The sequence below is a fragment of the Magnolia sinica genome, chromosome 4 (genome assembly GCF_029962835.1).
Source record: "Magnolia sinica isolate HGM2019 chromosome 4, MsV1, whole genome shotgun sequence".
Taxonomy (NCBI): domain Eukaryota; kingdom Viridiplantae; phylum Streptophyta; class Magnoliopsida; order Magnoliales; family Magnoliaceae; genus Magnolia; species Magnolia sinica.
Genome location: NC_080576.1, coordinates 103183435 through 103206093, shown reverse-complemented (window position 1 = coordinate 103206093; position 22659 = coordinate 103183435). Strand labels below are relative to the sequence as shown.

At 38.2% G+C, this 22659-nt stretch overlaps 1 long non-coding RNA gene and 1 other non-coding gene across 3 annotated transcripts; one reads left to right on the top strand and one right to left on the bottom strand.

Moving 5' to 3' along the window:
• Positions 1-9398: 9398 nt before the first annotated feature.
• LOC131244623 (uncharacterized) lies at positions 9399-12020 on the bottom strand. 2 transcript variants are annotated; one of them, XR_009170428.1, is made up of 3 exons: positions 11848-12020; positions 9604-9717; positions 9399-9463 (listed from the first exon to the last, which is right to left on the bottom strand). It is a non-coding gene; the product is annotated as an uncharacterized LOC131244623 (long non-coding RNA). The 2 variants fall into 2 exon arrangements; XR_009170427.1 differs by lacking the exon at positions 11848-12020 and adding an exon at positions 9763-9792.
• A 9121-nt stretch (positions 12021-21141) lies between these two features.
• LOC131244698 (small nucleolar RNA R71) lies at positions 21142-21248 on the top strand. Its single transcript, XR_009170475.1, has one exon. It is a non-coding gene; the product is annotated as a small nucleolar RNA R71 (small nucleolar RNA).
• Positions 21249-22659: the final 1411 nt, after the last annotated feature.

The following is a 22659-nucleotide window of genomic DNA, read 5'->3' as shown; positions in this document are numbered from 1 at the left end:
TTATAAATTAGAGTAATGCTTTTCTAATATGTACGAAGGTATCGAGAATTGTGTGTGTGGAGCAATGGAAAAGGTGTAATGTTTGTCATTTGTTAGCTTTGGCAAAGGACATGGTGCGTATTAACGGACGTAACGTTAACGATGGCAACCGTTGTGTGTTACCTAGTTACCACTACGAAAAAAATGGCACATTACATGTTGTTGATAGATATCTTAAATATGTAAAATCAATAGTCTGTCGATGACAGGTTTAACGCCATCGAGCATGATTCAATGCCATCAAAATCGGCTCGATGCCATCGAGTACTTTTGGTTTTTTTTTTTTAATTGGTTGCTGGACATATCGGTGTCATTTTTCAATGACATCGAAGATATATTCGACGACATCGAATCTAGGTCGAGTAATTAAAAATTTTCGAAAAATCCATGTTGTCTTTGGACTATTTTGGTAATTGTTCGATGCCATCGAGGTGGCTTTGATATCATCGAAGGTTAAGTGTGGATAATATCAAAGGGTGTTCGATGACATCGAACTGTTTTGTGTAGAATTTTGCGGATCCGCCGAATTTGTGAAATTTGTTTCCAATTTCATTTAGGATTCTTCACAAGGTTATATATACGAGTGTAAACGGGATTGGAAGGCATTATTAGGGTTTCTAAATTGTCCAAGGGGTTCAAATGATGTTACAAGGGTGAAATTCAAGGTTGTTCAAATCGGATAAGCTCTTTCTCTTTGTAATTTCTACTTTCATAGTGATCATCTATCGCTTTGTGTCGAAGTTTTTTCCCAAATGGGTGTTTTTTACATTAAAATCTCTGTATTATTCTCCTTTTTGCTTGATGCTTTTAGATTGCTATCCTAGATCCACCTATGTGTGCTTCCGTAGTCCCCTAACATTACGCTTCCATAGTAGACCATTATAAGAATGATATAGGTTTTTCTCTCATATATAATAGACAATTATAAGACATATATAGGTTTATTTATTTATTTAATTTATAAACCACAACGGTTGTTATAGACTGTATCTTTGTCAGGTCACTAGTGTATAAACGCAGTAGAACATGCTACAATACAATTTGATCATGGGATCTATTATAACATTAAAATTTTATAATATAAAATAATATATAAACAGTGGAGTTCGTATATGCATGTGATGGGTACGAAGAAGATGTCTGCAATACCGATCTGTTGATATCCATCTCCTAAATCAATGAGTTTCTTTTTGATCTATCCCGGTATCGGAGAGTGAAGATAGTCTAACGTCTAATCCTCTGAAGGCACTAAGGAAGACGCATATCATCTACACAAGTAGACCACACATGAGGACAATAATAGAGGATGGAGTGAATCTTCACTCTTTCTGACTTTCTCTCTTTTTCCACACACTTACAGGTCCCATGAAGTGGGGATGTCCAGGGTTAGCTCTCTCTCACATGTAGGATATGATCATATGAATAGGGAGAGGTTAAGGTTTAAGAGATGCACCCAATATGATGCTCCGTCACTCTACGGACTTCGATGTAACTCACTGTAGAGTAAGCTTCTCAATCCCCCTCATTAATGCATATACTAATTATTCAATCCATCCACTATCATGAAGTATTCATTAATGATCATATCCCATGCTAATTAGAAGTGGATCATCAAATCTGGGCCATCAAGCTATCATCAAGTGTGATTAAAGTTGTTTTAATGGTTAAAACAAAATTTTCAAAAGTTAAAAGCATTTGAAAAATCCATTAAAACATTAGTGTAGGTCCTAGTGAAAAAAATCACTTGTTGAGTTCCTAATTTATCCAAGTTAAAGGCATAAATATGTTCTTAGGCAAATTAGTGGATTCCTTGTTAGCTTGTGCAAAAATCAACGAGTCTTTATATAAGTAAAAATCAACTTTCACTTTATTAGTCCCTGCATATACCTTGTAGAGTCAAAGATGACTAATCAAGATCATGACTCTTGCATGTCCTCAAGTCCAGGGATATAAGCCATCTTCCACATCTGGAGTTAGAAAATTGGTATGACTTTTTCTAGTATTGTAAATATTGAGAATTCATTTTCGATCCTGATGATCATTTGCCAGAGTTAATTTTCAATAGTGATGAGCAATTAGAGGTACGTGCATTATGGACTGTTGAGACATTGGATTGGAAAATCACAACTCTAGATCCTAGCAAGGTTGGATGATTTCACCACACGTTGATCCATAGCTCAAGTGGTAGACCGAGTGAAAGATACCTAGTTTCAACACTGAGGTCTTGGTTTCGATTCTCTGATGGGGTGGTTAACAGTGAAGTGTGAACTGATAGTGTTGTGTACTAACAAGCTAACATTAAAAAAAAAAGGTGAGATGATATCACTGTAATCAATGGCTATCAAATAAGAGTAGCTTCAAACAAATTCAAGCATAGACAAACACAAACATAAGCCACTAACCTATGTAGAGTTGAATCCAGTTCCCTCAAAGCAATATAAGTTGCAGTTCTCCTAATTGTGTTGTAGGACTTGGTGTGATTGATGCATCTGATCTGTTCATCAGGTCCAGTACATATTTCACTGGCCACCATCCAAACTTCACACCAATCAGGCAACTCTACTCATCATACCAACATCTTATAAAGTTGATTAACGTACGATGTGAGTCACATCACTTTACACATCCATCAAACCAAGGAATTTCAGAGGATGGTCTTTCACTGAGTGGAAGGCAAGCTAATAGTTAAAACCCTACCAGTGATGAACATTCTCAAACCTTATCTGAGAAAGAAAACGAAGCCATGAAGGTTACTTCAAGGAGCAAACTCATCTATGGGGTAAGGATTATTTTCACGTTAGCTGTAGTATGGCTAAATTGTTGTACTTTTGTTTACTTGGCTCAATCAGTTGTAAGAGCTTGATATGCTTCTGAAACATGGAATTAACATGATGATCATATACTTTGAAAATTAGTTGATCCACATCTAGAAGATAATAAAACAAAGGCACTAGGACATCTCTCTATAGAGGAGCATGACGACGAGGAAAGATTCGAAGCTGACCGTACAAAAGCTATACAAGAGAGCCTTGGTAAATATCATATCACTTTACACATCCATGGAATTGATCTTTGTGGGGCCTCCCTGTATAGGGGACTTTCTTCAATTTCCTTAATGCATTTTGTTTACTTTTATAAAATTATTAGTTGCCATGAAAAAAAATCTTTTATTGGTATAAATTTGTGGTTCTCCATTTGATATTGCTCATGTGAGAAAATCCTTAATTGCATGCATGGTCCTATATTATCTTTGTTAGAACCTCGGAAGATTATAGATCCAACGCTCAAGCTTAGGCTTGGTGTTTTTGCATTAATATGGATGCTTTTGTCTTAAATGTATTTCATATCCTCTGTCTTTTCAGGTGCAACAAACCAAGGAATTTCGGAGGATAGTCTTTCACCAAGTGGAAGGCAAGCTCATAGTCAAAGCCCTGCCAGTGATGGACATTCCCAAACCTTATCTGAGAATGAACACTATGAGGACAACCCTTCTCAAATTGATGAGGAAAGATTCGAAGCTAACCTTACAACAGCTGTGCAAGAGAGCCTTGGTAAATATCATATCACTTTACACCCCCCCTCCCATTTTTCTCATTCTTGTTTAAATTGAGATTAACTATTTAGGCCTATCTTTTATTTCATGTTGATATGTGATTACAATCAGACTCCTAGTTTCTAGCAGACATGAAGATTTCAAGCACTTAAGCTTTAAGAGAGAGAGAGAGAGAGAGAGAGAGAGAGAAGAAACTAATTATTACTGCATTAGTTTAGAATTCCTAAAGTCACTCTCATTGATCAATGAGTTGATGAGAAAATCTTGTATCGACCTTCCTGTATAGGGGACTCTCTTCAATTTCCTTGATGCATCTTGTTTCCTTTTATAAGATTATTAATTGTCATTTGAAAATAATAATAATAATAATAATCTTATATTGGTATAAATTTGTGGTTCTCCATTTGATATTGGCGTTGCTTGTGTGGTGAGAAATTTGCAGACTGCGATCCCATAAGTAGTGGAGACCTCCTACTGAAATTGCAGCTAGTCTTGCCCAAAGAGGCTAACAGTGGCTGGGCTGATATGCTTTTTAAAGGAGGTGATGATTCAAAACATTTCGAGCACTTTACAAAAAGTAAAAGTAACTAATTATTGCTTGATTAGTTTAGAACTCCTAGAGCCACTCTCATCGACCAATTCGTTGATGAGAAATTCTTGTATCGGTCCCTCAATATAGGGGAGTCTCTTTCATTTCCTCGACACACATTGTTTCCTTTTATGAAATTATTGGTTGCTAAAAAAAAATGTCATATTCATATAAAATCGTGGTTCTCCATTTGACATTGTTCATGTGAGAAGGTTTTTAAATGCATGCGTGGTTCTACATTATCTGTATTTGACTTCTACAATTGTCTTTGCTTCAGTGTTTCACTGGAGCGCATGTATCAATTATGATGATTTCAAATGAATATCTATAAGTTCTATTTTATGTTTCAATACCTCTTACTTGAACTTATTATAACGACACTAAATAATCTAAGGGCCAGTGATGGAAAGAAGTTAAGAAAAGAAAGGATACACTTCTAATAAAAAAGGATAAAATGATCCAAACTCATGTTGCCTCTTGAACATTACTTGAGGGGGCACACACCTGGACTGTTGAGGCATGCTTTGTGAGTAATGCATGTGCCCTGTGAGATTTTTGCTTTGAGATGTGCCTTAGAGTCATACACCTTTGAAACTTTTAAACAACCACAGTGAATTCATTTTATTGTACCAGAGATTTCTTAAGTAGTAAGTATTATTTTAATTTCTCATAGTCAGTGCACACACACACACACACACACACACAACCTAATATTAAAGGCTGAAATGTCATATTCTTGCATCGTATTCCCTTGATGCATCTTGATAAGCAGTACTCTTAAATGCTTATGGGATTCCTTTTCGCAATGCCTTAGTTGCATGAATATGTACTATGTATGTGAGTTCCTGTGCATAATTATATCAAGTACTATATGAGTGTTCCTGTGCATAATTGTATTAAATTATATTTATAGAAATACATATTGTATAATGAATATGCGATAATCTTAAGCATGGTTTTAAGACTCAACGACTTGGACTGACTCGTTTGGTCTTAAGCTAAGTCACGACTCGGCCAAGTGAAGGCGACTTGGCCAAGTTAGGCAGAATCACCCCCAATTTTCTATTCCGACTCTGATGGTCAAACTAGACTGGGTCAGACCAAGTTTGAGTCACCTAAGATGAGTTGCGTGGGACTTGGGTGAGTTTCAAAATGTTGATTTTAAAATTATTAAGAATCAGAATATTTGATGGTTTTCATTTATTTTTTTGGGTGGTAAAATAGTGACCCCCACGTATAGAGGAGATAAATAGAAATTCGTCCTATCTTTGAAAGAAAAAAATAGGAAATATGTTTCTTACAATTTGAAGCATGAATCTTCTGAGGAAATCATCATTCCTATAATTGAAACAACAAATCTATGCTCTGAAGTAATAGTTTTAGGTGAATGGAAGACCAAAGCAAATGCTACACAACATGACTCTTTTTCTTTATTACGGGGAGGAGCTGGCCTTATGATTGAAGAGGAGATTAAATACTAGGAATGGTTGATCATGAGGTCTCACTCGTAACTGATGGCTAGACTTAGTTTTTAGCTTTGGCTTTCTTCCTTTCTTCCATGTCTGTTTCTTTTTTGCAGTATTTCCTTTATTTTTAAAGAAAATTCATCTCTAGTTATTTCTTAAGAAGCAGATGTCAATATATTTTATCTTTATCTTAGTATTTATCATTATTATGTTAACCTTCGTCGTAAGTCTCTCTCTCTCTCTCTCTCTCTCTCTCTCTAAACTAGTTCAACTAACTCCCAAGTTTTGTTCTTGGGAAGTGACTCCATCTCTTCTACCATGGTCATCATCCATATCACCATCCTTTTCAGAGATGACATCCTAAAAAGAAGATGGGTCTCCATTACTAGTTATCAGAGCAAAAGAAACCATATCTTTAAAAACTATACCTCATTGGGGCTTTAGTGGTCCATTTTCCTTTGCCTTTAGCTATGCTTTTTTGAGTTTGTTGTTGATTATCCCGTTAGATAACCTTTCTTGTTAAAGATTTTCTTTTTTAATTTCTAACTCATCTAGCTCCACCTACACTAACTGTCTGTTACTATTACCATTCTGCAACTTTTCTTCATCTTCCTTATTGGCTTTCACCACCTAGGATTCAGCAACCACGACATACCCACTGATGACTATTTTTTGTTCAACCAGATCCCATAGCTTGAAGCCTTGCACTCTTTTCTCACACCCAAGAAATATGCATTTTCTTGACTTTGGGTCTAGTTTTGATTGTTGTCCACTTTGCAATGAACATAAGCAAGACACCCTTAGTTGTAATCAACTTTCTTCCCTGTCCAAACCTCCTTTGCAACCTTGAAGTCAAATGGTGTGGATGATGACCTGTTAACTATAAAACATGCCTTATTTACAACTTCAGCCCAAAAGCTCTTCGGCAACCTTACATGTAACCTCACGCTCCTAGCCCTCTTTAAAAGAGTCGTGTTCATACGTTCTGCAACCCCATTTTGTTGTGAGGTTCCTAGAGTGGTGAAATGTTGAGTGATTTCTGCATTCTTACATAATTCAATGAATTCCTTCTCCCTATATTCCGTCCTATTGTCTGACTGGTGGAAGAGCTATCAGGTTTGGGGGTGGGCAAGATTCAGGATGATGAAGAAGCTATAGTATTAAAATTTAAACTAGACAAGTGAAATACAGTAATGGAAGTAGCAGAATCGGGAAGACAGGAGGACACCATTGAATAATCCATCCTTGCTACCTCCACCTGACTCTTGAAGAGATGGCTTCCTGACTTAACTAGTTGAAAGACCTATGTGATCTATCCCTGTGTGAAGAAATTGCTTCGAATCAAAGGTCCAAGGCTTGTATGGCTTCAAGTGTTTAAAAGAAACACCGACTTCTTACACAGGCTAGTGAATGGTCGGAAAGGAGAGATGTTATCTCCAAGCTGACTGTTAATGGAATTTCTCTGGAAGATAGAGATGAGATCAAGGAAGAAATGATGAAATTCTACAAAAAGATTTATTTGGGGGATAGCGTCCTTAGAACTACCCTTGACAGGATTGTTTTTCAATCTCTATCTTTCAAGGATGACAGGTTGCTGGAAAAGAGCTCACTGAGTAGGAAATTAGAAGGGCGATTATGAATGTTGGCTCAGAGAAATCCCTCTCAATCAGTGGCAGATCTAATCCCTTGGTACTTGATCTTGTCAGCAGGGGTTTCACCTCCTTATTGTTGTAATTGGGTCTGAATATTGTCAGATTTTGAGTGAATTTGCTTCTGTTCTTCCTTTTTTTTTTTTCCCCTTTTTCCCCCTTCTTCGTCTTTTGAAGTTAATATGTTTGGATTGCATGGAAATATAATTTGATAGTAGAATTTTATTGTTAAGTTTAAAAGGTTTATTTTGCTATTAAACTAATTCGACTTCTATTTACGCAGTATACGATTTATTTCCTGACCGTTGATTGCTTTGCATTGGTTCAATATCTTTTCAGGTATTGAGGATCTTCCAATGGAAATAATTCAATCATTACTAAACCAATTGAAAGATGCACATGATGTGGTTAGTGTGTGCGTTAATTGTTGGGCATTGCTACATGCCCTCCCTACCATCGCTTCCCTTCACTTCCTTTTCTTCAATTGGGAAGGTTACAATTTGCTTCCTTCCTATCAACTATAAATACACATAGATCACCTCGTGCATTAAACTACGGGGTTAGAGACCTTGTCTATTATGATGCATCCCGATCACACTGGATTCCATTCGGATTCAGTAACGTCATGGCTCTCACATACTAGAGAGACGCCACGTTATCTGATGTACGGTGTTTCGAATACGTATATTGACATCTTGCGAGAATGCAACTCCAATAGGTTAGAATCATTGACTCTGGCCTTTCATACCCCAAACGTGACACCCATGAATGTATTTGAACGTCTGCATACTGTGTCCTTAATGACTCTTGACGTTTCGGCATTATATTTGCAAAAGATGATTGTCGCTTGCCCAGTGTTAGAGAGTCTTATACTTAGCAATGTGGTGGTTGCCGTGACAGATGAGTCAGATCTGGAGATATCCACACTTTGTAGTTTCAGTATGGATTTTATGGTTTTCGGTCTTGATATAAAAAAGACTTCTAATCTAGAGAAATTGTCGTTTACGACATGTCTGATAAATAGTAGGGTGTTTGACGCCATCTACTTGGAAGTTCACATTAAAGATTGTATAGGTCAACTATTCATCGGCAGCAAAGCTTTCACAATGTGGGAACTTGCAGACGGCTCTTATGTTTACGACGAACAATAAACTCGACATCAATTGCATTTGGGATGTCAGAATGAATTACTTTGGATAATTTGATTTGGTTTATCTTTTCATGATTTATTATGGAGTATGTTTTCAAGTGGATGAATGTTTTAATGTTTCAAATCTGATCGAACTACTACTATGGTTTGATAGATTAATTGGAGAATTCTAACCGTTGATTGATTAAATTTTAAATTTGAGTAGTTTATCTTTCTATTTTAGTTGTACATTTGATGGTGACCATCTGGGGAGCCTCATGGTCAATCCATAAGCCCAGAACATGGAGGGTTTGGATTGAGCTACATCTGTGCCAGCTGTGATTGACACAGCGGCTACAATCTGCTCATTGTATTAAACAGATCCACTAGAGTTGGTCCCTGTGCCCCCATTGGCGCAGCGTGAATAGGAACCTGAAATCAGGGTACACCAGCCAATTCGGTAAAAAATACGGCAATGGTCCACAATTAATGGCTGATAAAAAAAAGAGTTCTAATATTCATGGCTAGGATGTTCCAATGAGCCGGACCCCTTTTTTAGCCATGGTCTATCCCCAATGGGATACAAAAGACCAATGGTTTGGATTCTCAATGGGCCCACTGGTTATAGTGTGAAACAGATTTGTCCAGGATTTAAAGGACCACCAGTGGACTCGACTTTAGTAGTGACCCCTCCAGTACTGAGCTCGGTACTGGTCAGTGCTGGAAAAGATTTGTGGCCCACTATGATGTATGTCTTCTCCACAAAGTCCATTAGATCCAATTCTCTAGTGGATTGCACCACAGGAAACCTAAATCTATTCTCAAATCTCAAAACCTATACTTATAATATAAACCTAAACCTAAATCTATAACCTATAACCTAAAACCTAAACCCAAACCTAAACTCGATCTCAAACCTGAACCCGATTTCCTAAACCTAAACCTTAACCTATAACCCACACTTATAACCTTAACCTAAACCTATTCTCAAATCCCAAAACCTTAACCTATAACCTAAACCTAGACCTTAACCTTAACCTATAACCTATACTTATAACCTATAACCTAAACCTAAACCTAAACCTAAACCTTAACCTATAACCTAAACCTAGACTTATAACCTTAACCTAAACCTATTCTCAAATTCCAAAACCTATACGTATAACCTAAACCTAGACCTTAACCTTAACCTATAACCTATACTTATAACCTATAACCTAAACCTATACCTATAACCTAAACCTAAACCTTAACCTATAACCTAAACCTAGACTTATAACCTTAACCTAAACCTATTCTCAAATCCCAAAACCTATACATATAACCTAAGCCTAGACCTTGACCTTAACCTTAACCTATAACCTATACTTGTAACCTGTAACCTATAACCTAAACTTATACTTATAACCTATACTTGTATCCTTAACCTAAGCTTATAACGTTAACCTAAATCTATTCTCAAATCCCAAAACCTATACTTATAACATAAACCTAAACCTAAACCTATAACCTATAACCTAAAACCTAAACTCAAACCTAAACCTGATCCCGTACCCAAACCCGATTTCCTAAACCTAAACCTTAACCTATAACCCATACTTATAACCTTAACCTAAACCTATTCTCAAATCCCAAAACCTTAACCTATAACCTAAACCTAGACTTTAACCTTAACCTATAACCTATACTTATAACCTATAACCTAAACCTAAACCTTAACCTATAACCTAAACCTAGACTTATAACCTTAACCTAAACCTATTCTCAAATCCCAAAACCTATACGTATAACCTAAACCTAGACCTTAACCTTAACCTATAACCTATACTTATAACCTATAACCTAAACCTATACCTATAACCTAAACCTAAACCTTAACCTATAACCTAAACCTAGACTTATAACCTTAACCTAAGCCTATTCTCAAATCCCAAAACCTATACATATAACCTAAGTCTAGACCTTGACCTTAACCTTAACCTATAACCTATACTTGTAACCTATAACCTAAACCTATACTTATAACCTATACTTGTATCCTTAACCTAAGCTTATAACGTTAACCTAAATCTATTCTCAAATCCCAAAACCTATACTTATAACATAAACCTAAACCTAAAACTATAACCTATAACCTAAAACCTAAACCCAAACTTAAACCCGATCTCGAACCCGAACCTGATTTCCTAAACCTAAACCTTAACCTATAACCCATACTTATAACCTTAACCTAAACCTATTCTCAAATCCCAAAACCTTAACCTATAACCTATACTTATAACCTATAACCTAAACCTAAACTTAAACCTTAACCTATAACCTAAACCTAGACTTATAACCTTAACCTAAACCTATTCTCAAATCCCAAAACCTATACGTATAACCTAAACCTAGACCTTAACCTTAACCTATAACCTATACTTATAACCTATAACCTAAACCTATACCTATAACCTAAATCTAAACCTTAACTTATAACCTAAACCTAGACTTATAACCTTAACCTAAACATATTTTCAAATCCCAAAACCTATACGTATAACCTAAGCCTAGACCTTGACCTTGACCTTAACCTTAACCTATAACCTATACTTGTAACCTATAACCTAAACCTATACCTATAACCTATATTTGTATCCTTAACCTAAGCTTATAACGTTAACCTAAATCTATTCTCAAATCCCAAAACCTATACTTATAACATAAACCTAAACCTAAACCTATAACCTATAACCTAAAACCTAAACCCAAACCTAAACCCGATCCTGAACTCGAATCCGATTTCCTAAACCTAAACCTTAACCTATAACCCATACTTATAACCTTAACCTAAACCTATTCTCAAATCCCAAAACCTTAACCTATAACCATAACTTATAACCTATACTTAACCTATACTTATAACCTTAACCTAGACTTTAACCTTAACCTATAACCTATACTTATAACCTATACTTAAACTTATAACCTTAACCCAAACATATTCTTAAATCCCAGAACTTATACTTATAACCTAAACATAGACCTTAACCTTAACCTATAACCTCTACTTATAACCTTAACCTAAACTTACAACCTTAACCTAAACCTAAACCTAAACCTTAACCTAAATTCAAATCCCTAAACCTTAACCTATAATCCAACCTAAACCTATACTTATAACCTAAACCTATTCTCAAATCCCAAAACCTATACTTATAACATAAACCTAAACCTAGCCCTATAACCTATAACCTAAAACCTAAACCCAAACCTAAACCCGATCCCGAACCCGAACCCGATTTCCTAAACCTTAACCTTAACCTATAACCCATACTTATAACCTACTTATAACCTTAACCTAAACCTATTCTCAACTCTCAAAACCTTAACCTATAACCTAAACTTATAACCTATACTTAACCTATACTTATAACCTTAACCTCGACCTTAACCTTAACCTATAACCTATACTTATAATCTATACCTAAACTTATAATCTTAACCTAAACATATTCTCAAATCCCAAAACTTATACTTATAACCTAAACCTAGACCTTAACCTTAACCTATAACCTCTACTTATAACCTTAACATAAACTTACAACCTTAACCTAAACCTAAACCTAAACCTTAACCTAAACTCAAATTCCTAAACCTTAATCTATAATCCAACCTAAACCTATACTTACTTATAACATAAACTTATTCTCAAATCCCAAAACCTATACTTATAACATAAACCTAAACCTAAACCTATAACCTATAACCTATAACCTAAACCCAAACCTAAACCCGATCCCGAACCTGAACCCGATTTCCTAAACCTAAACCTTAACCTATTCTCAATTCCCGAAACCTATAGCTTATAACCTAAACCTAAACCTAAACCTAAACCTATAACCTTAACCTAAACCAAAACCTATGACCTAAAACCTTAACCTATAACCTATAACCTAAACTTATAACCTATAACCTAACCTTAACCTAAACCTAAAACCTAAACCTATAACCTAAAACCTAAACCTAAACCTAAAACCTAAATGTATTCTCAAATTCCTAAACCTAAACCTACACCTAATACTAATCTCAACTCCCTAACCTAAACCTAAACCTAAACTTGAAAATCCAAACTTAAACCTGATCCCGAACCCGGACCCGATTTCCTAAACTTAAACCTAAACCTTAACCTATTCTCAATTCCCTAAAGCTATAACCTATAACCTATAACCTATAACCTAAACCTAAACCTAAACCTAAAACCTAAATGTATTCTTAAATTTCCAAACCTAAACCTACACCTAATCCTAATCTCAACTCCCTAACCTAAACCTAAACATAAACTTGAAAACCCAAACATAAACCCGATCCCGAACCCGAACCCGATTTCCTAAACCTAGACCTTAATCTATTCTCAATTCCCCTAAAGTTAAAACCTATAACCTAATGTTCACTCCCCAAGTATAGGGTTGTGATGTAGTAATAAACTCGGTGTGACCGAGGTCGAATCCACAGGGACTGAAACTTGTACGTGATCTGAAACTGACTAGATATAGAACTAGCAAAAAGATGTAATATACATTCAATGTAAATTGATGAATAATGGTGGAATAATTGTCTAAAACTTAAGTAATTCAGAGAAAGGAAACTAGGGATTCAGAGGATCCACTTGTAGGGATCAGGGAGATCTTATGCCTGCATTAAGATTTATGGAAATCAAACTGAACCTACTTGATCTGGTTTTCAAGAGATGAAAAGTATATGAATTAGAATGGATTCCATCATCTAACCATGCTCAGGAGACAAAGCAAACAACAGGATTAAACTAATTACCAACTAATCAACAATGTATGAAGATCAGGAAGGGTACTGTCATCCTACCATACCCATGGAGCAATGATGAACAACAGGGTTTCCTGACTTCATAAACATAAAAAAAGGGAAAGAAATATTCAAAGCCATTGTAAACCTATTGTAATTTCAGTCACAACAGACCATTAAAGACTGAGAAGATATTCTTTTAATAATAACTCAAAGCTAAGTTCAGTTCATAAATTTAAATGAAAAGCAGGAAATAGTGTCTCCCATCTCGCTACAGGGTTCACCTCTTAGCCCTAGCTAAGAGGTTTAGCCACACATGATATGGGCTAAATAAACAACGAAATAAAAATAAAAAGGGAAAGAAAAGAACACGAAGGAAGAAGAGAAAAAAAATCACTTCTCGTCCTTGCCAAACCCAACCGCTGCTTCCAGCCACGTTCACCTGCCTCCTCAGCTGTTTCACGTCTCAGCCACGTCCAGCAGAAAGTCCACAGCCGCTGCTTCCAATCCCACTGTTTCTCTCCAGCAGCCTTAGCAAAAAAAACCAGCCGCTGCTGTCTAGCCTCAAAACTGAGCCTCCCGTCCTCCCTCCTTTTTTCCTCTCTTTCTACCTTATAGGCAGAGTCGGACGGTGGATGGGAGTCGGTGGGAATCTTCGCAGCCACGTGCGCAGGACGGAGATCTTGCGCAGAGCTTGAGGCGATGAGATTTTGGACGGAAGGTTCCTTTATGCAGCGAAGCTACGTTTTGATGTAGATTTCAGCAAAATCCTTCATCCGATGCGAGATCCAACCCATTCAGATCCCTTGGACCTGGTCGACCCATCCTTGGGACGATTTTGAACGGCCAGGATCTTCGGACCGGTCCTGGCCACGAGTGCAAAACGGCCTGGATCAGATGGGTCTCGGACGCTCGCAAACAGAGCCTGCGCTCTTGCGCTGTGCCGATGGTGGGACCCATGAAAGGCTTCGACGGACAAATCCACTCCGTTCATTGCGTTACCCTAGCAATTTAGTTTTGGGATGGTGTGATTCCATTCAGATTCGGTGTGGTCCACGGAGTTCTTCTTGCACCATCCATCTTCCTTCTGAACGGCTGTAATCAGATCCTCACTGCTTCTTGGAAAATCTCCACCTAGGCCATGGTAAAACGGACCCTGGGCGTCTGATGAATGGTCCAGATTAATCATTTGGAGAGCAAGTGGGGCCCACTGATGATCGCCCGGCGAAACAGCGTCGGACGCTGTTTCCTTTCAAAAACAGGATTCGGTCAGTCCTTCGTTTGACCGGACTCTCCGTCCGGTGTACTTCTCATGCACATGTGCCCTGTGCACACTCGTCTCATATGTGGTCCACTTATGAAGTTTGCGAGAAATCTGCACCGTCCATCTGGTTCTTCACATGATTTAAGGCGTTGAGACCGCAGATGAGGTGTATCCAAAGATCAGGTGGGCCCCAAATCAGTAAATTGTGGGTTGATCTGTCCGTTGGGCCACTTCCACAGCGATCCAATGGATGAAATTTTACGTGTACGGTTCATTTATGGTCCTCAGGCCACGTATGGAGTTTCGAACTGATCGAATGGTGGGAACCTCGTGATCTTGCATTCTGGCTGACTTTCAGGCCGCTTGAGCTTTAGTTTCTCGATTTCCGCAGATTCCTGGCGTGTAATTTCGTTGATTTTGGTCCCCTGGAGTTCATCCCATGCTTTAATGTCATCAGAGCGTTAAATCCATGCTTTAAGCATCCTTTTTCAGTCCATGCTCGTAAATACACTCTGCATCACAAACACAATTAAATCAGGCCATTAAACGGTATCATGCTTGTAAAACTATGCAGCAACTGGGTCTGATATGCAATATTTGACCCTCAACACAACCCCCAACCAGCATTTTGCTAGTCCCGAGCAAAGTATGCGAAAAATAAGTTGAGAAATACAGGACAATTTTTATGAACTCAAGCGATTTTTTTACTTTTAAAAAACAGTCTAGATTCGAAAATTCTAAGATGCATGAATGTTGGATATTACTTCCTCCTGGAATCAAGTGCACAATAAATTTCATAATCAACTTTAAAGTATTTATGCATTAATTAGAACAATTCTAAACAATGAGTATCATGAGTGTATAATAAAATCTCGGCTTATCATCATTAAGAAATCCAATGGATAATTTTTATGATAACATTGATAATCAAAACAATATTTAGGACACTCAAAACTTAAACCAGAATTTGCCTTTCAGTTCTTTTTTTTTTTTTTTTTCTTTTATCAAGGGAGAGGAGAATTGAATCCACACCTATAGGGAGCAAACCTATGGTGAAAATTATTCGCCTAACCTTTTCCAAAGGTATCTCTCTCTCCTTTTTTTTTTTCATGACGCATGACGGGCAAATTTTCCAAGCTGGTTCCTTACATGCTTAGTGATTACCAAGTTAACCCTTTAATATCAAACTGAAATCTTAATGTGAAAGCGAGATGTGACATGTGAACTCATAACTCAATCAATGTTTAAAACTTCCAATTATAGATTAATACTTCAAACTTAACTGTGAAATCTAATATAATAGATAATTGAATCTAAGAGTCATAAATTACCAACTTCACTTATCTTGTAATTTTAAATCCAAGATGGTTATCAAAATCACTTCAAATTCAACAAAATGTCAGAAAATTTTTAAAATTTTCACAACTTTTGTACAAGACCAAGAAAATGTTGATTAGGTGACCTAATCTCCCACCCCCAACCAAAAATCTACATTGTCCTCAATGTAAAAGAAATAAACATGCAATGCACATGGGACAAAATAAGTAAATGAGAAGTGATAGGAAGATAATACCTGAAAGAATTAAGAGGCTTTCCATAGCTATTTACGTAAAAGGGGGTCAGTACAAGAGAGAAACCAACAAAAGTAAAGACAAAATCCTACCTATACCACTTTCGCAGGTGCTCTCGATTGCATTTAGCATATGCAACAAGCCTTTAAACCCCTAGGTTTCCCCTAGTGGACGAGTTGTAGTCTCGTGAGGGTTTGCAGTAATGTTACCCACAAACATTGAAATAACTAATGATAAGAATGAAAAGAAGTGAAGAGTTGGGTTGCCTCCCAGGAGCGCTAAGTTTACCGTCTTTAGCCAGACAAATAAAGCAACTACCCTAGTCCTATGAAAGCGATAAACCTACCTATACCTCCATCAGACTAGGAGATCAATCCTGGTAAACAGGATCAGTCAGAGGCATGGACATGTCCTCTGAATCAAATTTCTCGACAAATGGTTTCAATCGATGTCCATTGACTTTAAACTCCTTGCCATTGTCGGGATCTTTTATCTCAACGGCCCCATGCGGAAAAACAGTGACAACAATGTAAGGGCCGGTCCAACGAGATCGAAGCTTACCCGGAAAGAGATGTAATCGAGAATTGTACAAAAGGACCTTCTGACCAGGGGTGAATGATTTTCGCAAAATGTATTGGTCATGAAATGCTTTTATCTTGTCCTTGTAAATTCTTGAATTATCGTACGCATCATTCCGGATTTCCTCAAGTTCATTCAATTGAAGTTTGTGTAGCGAGCCAGCGTTGTCAAGATTGAAATTAAGATTTTTGATCGCCCAGTACGCTTTATGTTCCAGCTCCACAGGCAAGTGACAAGCTTTCCCATAGACAAGTCTAAAGGGAGACATTCCAATAGGGGTTTTAAAGGTAGTACGGTATGCCCATAAGGCATCGGTCAATCGGATTGACCAATCCTTACGATCTGGGTTAACCGTTTTCTCCAAAATGTGTTTGATCTCCCTATTGGAAATCTCAGCTTGTCCACTTGTCTGTGGATGGTATGGGGTGCTCACCTTATGAGAGATACCGTATTTCTTCATTAAGCTCTCAAATGGTTTATTGCAAAAGTGTGAGCCCCCATCACTAATGATGGCTCGAGGCGTTCCGAATCGAGAAAGGATGTTTTCTTTTAGGAATTTAATGACCGTGCGATGGTCATTCTTTCGACACGGAATCGCTTCGACCCATTTAGTGACATAATCCACGGCGAGCAAAATATACAGATTTTCAAACGATTGGGGGAATGGTCCCATGAAATCGATGCCCCAGCAATCAAATGCTTCAATGATAAGGATGGGATTCAAAGGCATCATATTTCGACGGGACAATGCTCCCAATTTCTGACAACGCTCACAAGCTTTGCAAAACTCATGAGTGTCCCTAAACATAGTGGGCCAGTAAAAGCCACACTGCAGAATCTTGGCCGTGGTCTTTTTAGCAGAAAAGTGACCACCACAGGCCTCTGAGTGACAGAAGGAGATGACGCTCTGATGCTCATCGTCTGGTACACATCTCCTTAAGATTTGGTCTGGGCAATATTTAAATAAATAAGGATCATCCCAGAAAAAGTTGCGCACCTCGGTGAAGAATTTCTTCTTATCTTGCGCAGTCCACTGTGTCGGTATGGCACCTGTAGCAAGATAGTTAGCAATATCAGCGAACCAAGGTGAATGGGAGACTCTGAACAGTTGTTCATCAGGGAACATATCATTGATATGGGTCGCCTCAAGGGAATCAGAGGTATTAAGGCGAGAAAGGTGATCGGCCACTACGTTCTCTACTCCCTTTTTATCTTTAATTTCCAAATCAAATTCTTGGAGTAGAAGGATCCATCGTATCAAACGGGGCTTAGAATCATTCTTAGAAAGAAGATACTTAAGTGCCGCATGATCTGTGTAGATAATGATTTTGGATCCGATCAAGTAGGACCTAAATTTGTCCAAGGCGAACACTACAGCTAAAAGTTCCTTTTCCGTAGTCGAGTAGTTCACTTGGGCAGGATTTAGAGTCTTACTTGCGTAATGAATGACGTAGGGCTTCTTATCTTTTCTTTGGCCTAGGACCACCCCAAGAGCATAATCAGAAGCGTCGCACATAAGCTCAAAAGGAAGGCTCCAGTCGGGTGGCTGCATGATAGGTGCAGTGGTTAACGTGCCCTTAAGCTTGGTGAAAGCTTCCTGGCACTGCTCAGTCCACTCATACGGAACATCCTTTTGAAGAAGATTACATAAAGGACGAGAGAGGAGACTAAAGTCCTTTATGAATCGCCTGTAAAATCCTGCGTGTCCTAAGAAGGATCGCACGTCCGATGTTCTTGGGTGGAGGTAGGTTAGAGATAAGATTGATTTTTGCTTTATCTACCTCGATTCCTTTGGACGAGATGATATGCCCAATTACAATTCCCTTCTGAACCATGAAATGGCACTTCTCCCAATTAAGTACTAAGTTCTTTTCTTCACATATTTTCAACACACATTTAAGACTTTCCAAGCACTTGCTGAAAGATGGACCGTAAACAGAGAAATCATCCATGAAGACCTCTAGATATTTCCCCACTATATCAGAAAAGATACTAAGCATGCATCGCTGAAAGGTGGCAGGGGCATTACATAGCCCGAATGACATCCTTCGATAGGCAAAGGTGCCGTAGGGACATGTAAATGTGGTCTTTTCCTGGTCTTCAGGGGCTATCTCTATCTGGTTGTAGCCCGAATACCCGTCAAGAAAACTGTAATAGGAATGACCAGCTAACCTTTCCAGGATCTGATCAATGAATGGTAAAGGAAAGTGGTCTTTCCTCGTGACGGTATTCAACTTCCTGTAGTCAATGCACATTCTCCAACCAGTAGTGACTCTAGTTGGCACGAGTTCATTATTAGCATTGGCTACGATGGTGATTCCGGACTTCTTAGGGACCACTTGAGTTGGACTCACCCATTGACTATCAGATATAGGGTATATAATACCCACGTCCAATAGTTTAAGAACCTCGGCTTTAACCACTTCCTTCATGTTTGGATTTAGTCTACGTTGTGGTTGCCGAGCGGTTTTGCATTATCCTCAAGATATATGTGGTGAGTACAAATCGAGGGATCGATTCCTTTGAGGTCCGCTATCGTCCATCCCAGGGCTCCTTTATGCTCAATGAGAGTAGATATAAGCATACTCTCCTGTTCTTTCTCCAGGTGGGCAGAGATCACCACCGGGTATGTCTCATCTTGACCCAAATATGCATATTTCAAATCAGAGGGCAAAGGTTTTAGGTCAAGCTTCGGCGGCTTGAGGTTAGACGGTAGAGGCACTACATCAGTTTGTGGTAATTCTTCAAATTGTGGCCTCCATCGGTTAACTTCAAGTACCGGTGCAGTATCAAGCAAGGCGCACGTCTCCCTAATCATGTCATCATCAAAATCATGGGAGTGGGCCAGGCACGTCTCTAGATGGTCGGAGGATAAGGTCAGAGGTGTCATCTCTTCCACGAAAGAGTCAATCATGTTAATGTCGTGGAAATCGTCATCATCCTCTGAGTTGCTGCCGTTATTGAAAAAAATGTTTGACTCTAATGTCAAATTTCCAAAAGACATAGTCATGATACCATTCCTGCAATTGATAATTGCATTTGACGTGGCAAGGAATGGGCGACCAAGAATGACAGGAATCTGAGTGCTCATGTTATTGATAGGTTCAGTGTCCAGGATGATAAAGTCTACAGGGTAGTAAAATCTATCAACTTGGACCAACACATCCTCAATTATCCCTCTTGGTACACGAACAGAGCGATCAGCAAGTTGTAGTGTGGTTAGGGTGGGTTTTAATTCACCCAAACCTAACTGTTTGTATACCGAGTAGGGAATCAAATTGACGCTCTCTCCTAAGTCAAGAAGTGCGTGATCAATTCGATGGTTCCCGATTACACATGATATGGTTGGGCTACCGGGATCCTTGAATTTCTGCGGCACGTCTTGCTTCAGGATGACACTCACTTTCTCAGTCAAGAAGATTTTCTTTTGAATAATTTTCCGTCTTTTGGTCGTGCATAAGTCTTTCAGGAATTTGGCATATGAAGGTATCTGTTTCACGACATCAAGTAGAGGAATGTTGACTTTCACCTGTTTCAACACCTCTAGAATATCCTGAGAGTTAGAGAGAGGTTTTGGTGAAACCAACCGTTGGGGGAATGGAGCAACTGGCTTCTCTAGAAGTTCCGGTTCTACTTTTTGTGGGGCATCACTGGATCCATCATTGTTGTCCTCTTCTGGTTCTTGAGGCTTTTTGGGCCTAACCGGAAGAGTTTTATCAATGATCTTCCCACTCCTAAGAGTGGTGATGGATTTAGCATGTCCCATTTGATTTGAAGAGCTGGGATCATTACTCTCGTACTGCGGTTTAGGATTGGGGAGAGGTTGTGCAGGAAGCATCCCCTTTTCTATAACCGTCATACGAGAGTCTATCTTTTGCATAAAATCTGTAATTCCCCGCATTGCCTGAGCCAGCTCTTATATGAGATTTTGAACCGGTTCCTCTTGAGGTTTCACTTGATTTGGATTTTGATTGAAGAAACCTGGAGGAGTCACCGTTTGTCCATTCCTCCAACTAAAGTTTGGATGATTTTTCCAGCCAGGATTGTATGTGTTGGAGTTAAGTCCAGTAAAAGGTCTTTGATAATTATTTACGGCATTGGCTTGTTCATTCAACACTCCTCGAAAGGCAGGTATTGTAGGACAGTTTTCAGTTGTGTGAATATTGCAATCACAGATGCCGCAAACAATTTCATTGACCTTATCCTTCTTTCTTTCCATGGCCTCAACTTTCCTTATGAGCATAGTCACTTTACACTTGAGATCATCCTCTTCTTTCAAGAGATATAATTCACCTTTTTCCTTTAATTGAGTCGGCCTAGACGTGGTGTTCGCCATTGGGTAATAGTCCCATGATTGTGTTTTTTCCGCGAGACTATCGAGGTAATCCCATACCTCGTCAACATCTTTGTTGATGAACTCTCCATTACACATTGTCTCGACCATTTGGCGCATGGAAGATGTCAGTCCATCATAGAAAAAATTTGTAATGCGCCACGTTTCAAATCCGTGTTGTGGGCATGAACTGACCAAATCTTTGAACCTTTCCCAACATTGGAAGAATGTTTCATCTTCCTTTTGGGCAAAGTTCATGATTGCTTTTCTGAGGGTAATCGTTTTATGATGTGGGAAGAATTTTTTTATGAATTCCCTCTGCATGTCGTTCCATGTGCCAATGGATCTAGGACGCGGTGAATGTAACCACGTCTTAGCTTTCTCTTTTAAGGAAAAAGGAAAGAGTTTCAGCCTAATTGTATCCTCAGATACATTAGGAAAATATAATGTAGCTATAATCTCATCGAACTCTTTCAAATGCAAATATGGACTCTCTGATTCAAGTCCATGGAATTTGGGAAGGAGTTGGATAACTCCTGGCTTGATGTCCATTTGTCCTGTGTTTTCAGGAAAAATCATGCATGAGGGCGTACTCACTCCCGCCGGTTGTAGAAAATCTCGTAAAGTACGAGGCGGGGGTGCCTGTTGCACCTCATTCTCATCTTGGGTATCCTCCACCCTGGGTGGAAGTAGAGGAGGTTGGTCTTCAGCCATAACTTCACTTAACTCAGGGGATTTCGAGTGGTGTCTAGTCCTGCGATGGATAGTCAACCCCTCAACCAATCCTCCTTCAGTCAAGAGACGTTGAGTGTTGTCACGGGCCCACTTGGGCATGAAACACTCACAGCCCTCAACTAAATTCAAAGCCTAATCCTAAGAAAGGAAAAGAAAATCTAGAAAGAAAGAGAGAGAGAGAGTTGGAAAGGAATTACCAAATTAAAGTCCCTAAGTTAAGGACCTGCAAAATAAAAAAAATAAGTTAGATTCTAAAAAGGAGAAAAACAATCTTTTAAAAGAAAGATAACAGTAAACTGATTTCTAAAAGAAAGTGGAAACTTCTAAAATAAATTAAGAAAGTCCTAAACTTAAAAAGTAAATTACTACAAGAGAATTGAAAAATAGAAAGTAGGGAAGGAGCGTACCGAATTAGAGATTTCTATCTTAAAGGCCTACAAAATAGGAAGGTTAGTTTCTAAACAAAAATTCTAAAAATAAATTAGGAAACAAATTAGATTCTAAGAGAGTTAGAATTAGAAAGTTACTACAATAAAAATAGCAAGTTAATTTCTAAAGAGGGAAGGAAATAACCTAATTTCTAAAAATAAACTATTTCCTACAGAAGGGAGGATACTAGAATTAGAAAATTTCTAAAATTTAAACCCTAATTAAAAACAAAAAAAGTAGAGAATTTAGGAAGGGATTACCAATTTAAGAGCTTATGTCAGGATCCTACAAAACAGGAAAACAGGTTAGTTCTAAAAATCAAATAAACAAAAAGAAACTTTAACCTAAAGTTAGTAAAATCCTAATCTTAACCTAATTCTAAAACTAATTAATCTCAGAAAACGTAACCGTCAGTCCCCGGCAACGGCGCCAAAAACTTGTTCACTCCCCAAGTATAGGGTTGTGATGTAGTAACAAACTCGGTGAGACCGAGGTCGAATCCACAGGGACTGAAACTTGTACG